Below are 7549 nucleotides of genomic sequence, written 5' to 3' on the forward strand. Positions count from 1 at the left end.
GGGGGAACACCATTTCATACTATGCTATGTTCAACTGTTTAGGAACATTGAGCTCGCAGGCTCATCAAACAAATATATGTGTTTAAAATACAATATTTTATAATAATATGGAAAACGTCCTAAAACTGGCGGAGTTATAAACTGTTCTTCACTTCTTTTTGAGGGGTGCCGAAAGATGGAGGGAGACTCCGTTATAGAGGCTCACGAGTTACAGGTTGAGGTGCAAAATGTGGCGCCGGAACTGGGCCGCCATCTTGAACTGGTCTGGGGTCCTTGAAGTACTCTGGGATTCTGGAACCCTGCCTGTAACCAATAATCCACCTGGATTAGCTTGGTTAGCAGGCAGTTTATGACGGGCGAAGTTAAGCCCAAAAAAAAAGGCAACCTAACAGGTTTGTGTGGGGCGAAGTGCAGCTTACCTTAGCTGGCAGGGTGAAGTAGATAGTGGCTGTCCCTGGGGGTGATCCGGGGATGCGCGGCACGGGAGCTCGCGGTAGCCATAGAAGAAATAGTTATGGCGAAAACCAAAGAAAACTAAAGTTAAACTTGACTATTTGGGCAGCTACTAAGAAAAACTAAAAAAAAATCTAGGCGACATGGCCTGGCTCAGAAGCAACTACATTATTGCCGAAAGCGGATCACGATAGCTGCTGGTCGTTACTGCGACTTGTTGCAAAGATGCGCGCTGGACGAGAGCTGCCCTCAAAATCCCTGAAAATGGCGCCGGGACGCTAACTTAAACTTTAGTCCCGTCGTCTGTTCCTCTGGAGGAGGGGATCGGGAACCCCGAAGTGCTCCGAAGGGCTCCGAAAGAAAAAAAAAAAGGGCTCCAGCGACCTATCGACTGAGTGTGAGGTCGACTGTTTCTCCTGGAGGGGATAGGGTGGTCAGTAGTGTGCTCTCGCTCTCAGCTGGTTCGTCCTTTCGTCGATAGATGGTGTAGGCATGCAGGTCGGAGTCTCGCAGAGACCATCGCGGCACTTGATGGCCGCCATTTTGCAAGTGGGGGGGGGGGGATTTTGGCCTTGAGAGGGGACATTGCCGCGGCTGGCCGATGACCGCTGTGGACCAGGATGGGGTGGGGGGTATGTCCGGTGAATGACCTGCCCTGGGAGAATTCGCCGGCCAGACGTCGGGACGTGCGGCGGAACTTGAAAAAAGGACACCAAAACGTGTTAGAGACCGCAAACTTCAGCACACCTCCGAGAAGGGGTGGGGGTGACCATGGGAAGCTTAGGGCGGCTACTTTCGTCACGCGTAGCGCTAAACTCGTGACGAAACGCGACGGCCAGTGGATACCGTTGCTGATGATAGTCCTGTAGTCGGCTAGACCCAGCAAATTTGGTGGGAAACGGTGGTGAGAGCACTATGCTGCTCAACAAGGTAACCTGCCGGTACACTTGACCGAACAAGTTTGGATGGGGCGAAAGCGTAAAATTAAAGTTATAAAAAAATTTAAAATTTTGTAAAACCAAAAAAATAAAAAAATCGTGCCTAAAGTAGCACTGATTCGGCACATACTCCCCCGCTTGAATGCGGAGCATATAGGGAAAAAAATAAACTTACACTTCTTAGTAAAACTAGTACCAGGTTCGCCTGTATCTTACTACTTATAAAAAAAATATTTTGATAAAATGGAAGGTGTATATAATTATTTAAATTACCCTTAACGGTGAATGATGTCATGAGGAAAGTTGATCTCAGATGTTGGGAATGGTGTCACGTGACAAAAACTCTAAATATGGGCTCTGTGAGGCGGGCCTAAAACACTGGGCCGGAACCGGAACTTGGTCAGTCGGGTGCCAGTTATGAAGGTGGGGATTTGTGTACCCCTGAAAATAATGAAAGTGGGCATGTAAACCCCTGTACAATAGTCTTTCCATAAGAAGCCGAAGGCATTGGGACTTAGCCCTGCACAGTCAGGCGATGGAGAAGACAGTCAAATTTGCTGCTTGCCCGAAGGCGAAACAGAGCCTCAGTCCCGGAGTGACACAGGACCTAAGGGTGGAATTCCCTTGGTGGAATTTTAAATGATTGGGGATGAAAACCCCAACAGATCAACAATCCGTAGGAGAGAATGAATTTAAAAATATTAAATATTCGATAAATTAAGAAATTTCAGCGCATACCACTCTGATGTTTATTATTATTAACTAATATTTATTATTTAAATGTATTCTGCAAACAAAACGATAAATTAACGACTCTTCGCACTCAAATTTAAATTATTTAAAGAAATGTAAAATGCAATAAACCAACAATTATAAATCAAAAAGGGATAAATTATAATGGAGCGGTTAGATCTTCCATGACTGCTGATTGGCTTCGCACTGCCTGAGAGGGGGTTTGAACATAGGCCGTCCAAAAATGAGTGGTGGGAATGTAACCCAAAGAACACTCGAAAATGGTCATGAGATTTTTCACTCAGAGGACCTTGGTCATGGCTCGTTGGCTCAGAGGACCCTAACTTTTGCGCCGCTCGTTGGCTAGCTTGACCTAGCTCCTATTTTAGAAAAACACATAAAAGAAACCAGTTTGCCGTCTGGAAGTCACGTCGCTCTTACTTAAATAAACAATCTCATCGATAACGATGTAAAAGAAATCCAACTTTGGGGTAGAATGCAAAAGAAAAAAGAAAAATGGCTAGATGTGACAGCTTCAGTGCTCAGACTCTATGTACGTCACTGTACATCACATTTACGTGCAAGGGAAAATAAAGAAATAAACATGTACAAGTATTAACGCAAAATCAGTACAAAAAAACACTACAAACATATTCTTGCTTACTTTACGAATTATGGTTATTAAAAAAAAGGAACGTAATCAGAAATTAAATATATGAAATCGTGGAACAAGATTCATGAAGATTCAAAAAATATCAGAGAGGTATTTCTGAGTAAAAAAAATTAAAACTATTTACGTCAAGTAGCTTGTTAAAGACTGAACTTACGTATGTAAAAATTAAAATATCTTAAATTACCTAGCTTGTGCTAGTCTAGAAACGGGATGCTCAAACATACCCAAATTAATTAAGTGGACCTCTCGTTGGGGGTTGAAAGTATTTCACTACTCTCGGTGATTACCTTAAATATTAAAATGAGACTAGTCACCTCGTAGCTGCTTAATTTCTGGGGAATACGTATTTTAATATGATTGATTTTATTATTATTAATGAGCTAAAAGAAAAGATAAAAAAAAATATGTCTGTTGCCCTACTACTTGTAATAAAGCAGAATTAATTCCATGACCTTTGACTGTAACACTTTAGTCCAAGACAAGATTAATAATTAAATAGAGTCCATTTAAACTTGGTTTGAATTATTTAAAATAAATCCTTAAAATCATTTAATAAATAAAAAAAATTAAATTTAAAGCTTAACCTTAAAGTACCTGTAAGCTTACAACTATTTATGCCGTTGTTATATTAATGAAATGAAATTCATCCTGTTGATCTCAGATATTGGATATCGTGTAGGAACACCAAAATGGGCGCTGTGAGGGAGGCCGAAAAGCACTGAGGCCGAAACAAGGGAAATGCGTCCTTGAGCACTCAGTGACTAATGGGGATTGTAACCCCTGTAAATGGGTATGGTAACCCGTAACTTACAAACTAGATTGGGAATATAACCCCTGTACATAATTGTTTCGCTGTCCATAAGAAGTCGAAGGCATTGAGACATAGCTCTGCACAATCTGACGATGGATCAGACGAAATAGATGAATTTAATACTTGCTTAAAAAGCGAAGTACACCTCGGTCCCGGATACCTACATTTATTAACTCACATAGGCTCAATATGTTCAAGCTCTGACGGTTGATCAGACCATCAGGCTGAAGCAGAGAGACCTACGAGGGAATTTCACCCCTGAGTTATTTCGGGTTCGAAACCCGAAAGATCAACAAATTTGGATGAAAAATGGATAATGAAAAAAATTTAGATGTTTAAAATTACCTAGCTGTACACCACCTTGTAAAGGAAATGAACACCGATCCAAAAAAATATAAAAGTTAATAAATTGTTTACTCAAAATTCATAATTACAAAAATATTATTTATCCTTTACTTAGTATTCTTAGATTAATTGGTAAATTGTTTATAGAAAACTCGACGTTAAAAAAGTTTAGTACTCTATCTTACAATAAATTCCTCACCTCATGGCTAGCGTAAAAGTATTGGGGATTCAACCCGTGTATATAAACAATTTAATTCAGTAACCTTTCCTTAAAGGCATGAGTGATTGCACCTCTCGTTGGGTGATCACGAAATAAATCTAAACAAAAGCTAGGCACATGGGTGTGTATGGTGACACAATGAAATGGTACGTCGAAGTATATTCACTTTGCTTGTGAACGATGCAATAGGATTAGAGTACTTGTTAAAATTACTTATGAGCATATTCTTATTTTATGTTACTTAATGAATGGACCCTTTTTTAGATTTATTTTATGTATTATTAAAATACTTAATCGTTAATTTTAAGATACTTAGAAATAGTAAACAATGGAAGTTTCTTAACATTAGCTAAAACAAAAGGTTTATATTATATTATTTGTATTTTTTATATTATTATAAGTTATATAAATATGTTATGTTATATTTTACGTTTCCTTAGATTAAGAAAATACTTTGCTGCTAAAATTAATGCAGTATAGATTATTTATAGTGCTTGTTTTGTGACATAAAAATAATATTATTAGGACATACAAAGCATGGGTAGTTTGTTTACAAAATAAGTGTTACGTGGGTGGAGTAGAGAAGAGTTCCGCGCGGTTGGCGGCCCTGTCATGTGGAGCAAGGCGCCGAGAGACAAAACAAAAAATACCACGATGTCCGAAAGGACTTCTATTATCTGTTTTTCACAAAGATTGCCTGGTTTGCAGGCGGATGTGTTATAAAAAAAAAGACAGATAAAAGGAGGAATTTAGACAAACTCAGGGCACTGTCGGCCGTGAGGAACAAACTAGATTGTAACGCATTATTTACGCTGCCGGACACGGGGTCAACGGCATGACCTCACCTCCTCCAGCCGGTGAGGCGTGAGGGGGAGGGGTGAAGAGAATGACAGGGAGAATGACACGCGCGCTGATAAGGCACGATGCCTGAGGGCCGTCGCACCGACGGGGCCGCGCGGTGTCTCACCGCGCGCAAACACAGTCAGAGCGGGACGTAAAATACGAGAGAATTTTAATTTAACTCACTTTGGGTGAATCAGATTGGGTGCCAGTTTTAGGACTTACAATAATACTATATATAGAAAATCTTAGTGACAAACAAAAAAAAATATTTATACCAAATAAATTTAAAGCATTCTCATAAATCAAACCAAAATACAGTTAACAATTTAAGAGTAACCATATCACACAAACTGCTACCACATTGTAACCGTAACCATGCTCTGCTACCAATTTGTAACCGTGGTGCTGTGCTCAAAACAAAACCATAATTATTGATAATAAATGTCCGGTGGAAGCGTCAGGCTAATTATCTAAAAGAACTTGCCAGAGGGGCACAGCCCACTTACAAACACAATTTAAAATTAACCTCCCTGACAGTAGGAAAGGTTACGTGGATTGTGGTTTCAAGTAGCAGCAAATGAAAACACTCGTATGGTTTGGTTTCATTAGAGGCTTTTACTGTTGATTAGTAGTTTAGTATCTTGTCATTGATAGGTTTCTTACATTAGAAAATATCTTACGGCATTACAGCCATTACAAACAAAACTGCTAACAATGTCAGATTCTTATTTTTGATACATTACATTGAGTAACTAACGAATAAAAGAAAGAAGAAAGAGGGGCCGGGGGGGGGGGGGGGGGGAACACCATTTCATACTATGCTATGTTCAACTGTTTAGGAACATTGAGCTCGCAGGCTCATCAAACAAATATATGTGTTTAAAATACAATATTTTATAATAATATGGAAAACGTCCTAAAACTGGCGGAGTTATAAAATGTTCTTCACTTCTTTTTGAGGGGTGCCGAAAGATGGAGGGAGACTCCGTTATAGAGGCTCACGAGTTACAGGTTGAGGTGCAAAATGTGGCGCCGGAACTGGGCCGCCATCTTGAACTGGTCTGGGGTCCTTGAAGTACTCTGGGATTCTGGAACCCTCTGGGATTCTGGAACCCTGCCTGTAACCAATAATCCACCTGGATTAGCTTGGTTAGCAGGCAGTTTATGACGGGCGAAGTTAAGCCCAAAAAAAAAGGCAACCTAACAGGTTTGTGTGGGGCGAAGTGCAGCTTACCTTAGCTGGCAGGGTGAAGTAGATAGTGGCTGTCCCTGGGGGTGATCCGGGGATGCGCGGCACGGGAGCTCGCGGTAGCCATAGAAGAAATAGTTATGGCGAAAACCAAAGAAAACTAAAGTTAAACTTGACTATTTGGGCAGCTACTAAGAAAAACTAAAAAAAAATCTAGGCGACATGGCCTGGCTCAGAAGCAACTACATTATTGCCGAAAGCGGATCACGATAGCTGCTGGTCGTTACTGCGACTTGTTGCAAAGATGCGCGCTGGACGAGAGCTGCCCTCAAAATCCCTGAAAATGGCGCCGGGACGCTAACTTAAACTTTAGTCCCGTCGTCTGTTCCTCTGGAGGAGGGGATCGGGAACCCCGAAGTGCTCCGAAGGGCTCCGAAAGAAAAAAAAAAAGGGCTCCAGCGACCTATCGACTGAGTGTGAGGTCGACTGTTTCTCCTGGAGGGGATAGGGTGGTCAGTAGTGTGCTCTCGCTCTCAGCTGGTTCGTCCTTTCGTCGATAGATGGTGTAGGCATGCAGGTCGGAGTCTCGCAGAGACCATCGCGGCACTTGATGGCCGCCATTTTGCAAGTGGGGGGGGGGGGATTTTGGCCTTGAGAGGGGACATTGCCGCGGCTGGCCGATGACCGCTGTGGACCAGGATGGGGTGGGGGGTATGTCCGGTGAATGACCTGCCCTGGGAGAATTCGCCGGCCAGACGTCGGGACGTGCGGCGGAACTTGAAAAAAGGACACCAAAACGTGTTAGAGACCGCAAACTTCAGCACACCTCCGAGAAGGGGTGGGGGTGACCATGGGAAGCTTAGGGCGGCTACTTTCGTCACGCGTAGCGCTAAACTCGTGACGAAACGCGACGGCCAGTGGATACCGTTGCTGATGATAGTCCTGTAGTCGGCTAGACCCAGCAAATTTGGTGGGAAACGGTGGTGAGAGCACTATGCTGCTCAACAAGGTAACCTGCCGGTACACTTGACCGAACAAGTTTGGATGGGGCGAAAGCGTAAAATTAAAGTTATAAAAAAATTTAAAATTTTGTAAAACCAAAAAAATAAAAAAATCGTGCCTAAAGTAGCACTGATTCGGCACAATATACTATTGTCATAAATTTAATTTTAAAATTATTTTTTACTTTTTAGTTTGATAATCTTTAAAAGCATGTTTCTTTAGTTTTTTAAACTATATTTATTTTTAACTTTTTAGTTTGATATTCTTTAAAAGCATGTTTTTTAGTTTTTTAAACTATATTTATTTTTAACTTTTTAGTTTGATATTCTTTAAAAGCATGTTT

The 7549-nt window shown here is 41.4% G+C and overlaps 1 long non-coding RNA gene across 1 annotated transcript; it reads right to left on the reverse strand.

Moving 5' to 3' along the window:
- Window positions 1-281: 281 nt before the first annotated feature.
- LOC134535494 (uncharacterized) lies at window positions 282-7338 on the reverse strand. The gene is made up of 3 exons (XR_010075627.1): window positions 6250-7338; window positions 420-6133; window positions 282-303 (listed from the first exon to the last, which is right to left on the reverse strand). It is a non-coding gene; the product is annotated as an uncharacterized LOC134535494 (long non-coding RNA).
- Window positions 7339-7549: the final 211 nt, after the last annotated feature.

The sequence above is a fragment of the Bacillus rossius genome, chromosome 8 (genome assembly GCF_032445375.1).
Source record: "Bacillus rossius redtenbacheri isolate Brsri chromosome 8, Brsri_v3, whole genome shotgun sequence".
NCBI lineage: Eukaryota > Metazoa > Arthropoda > Insecta > Phasmatodea > Bacillidae > Bacillus > Bacillus rossius.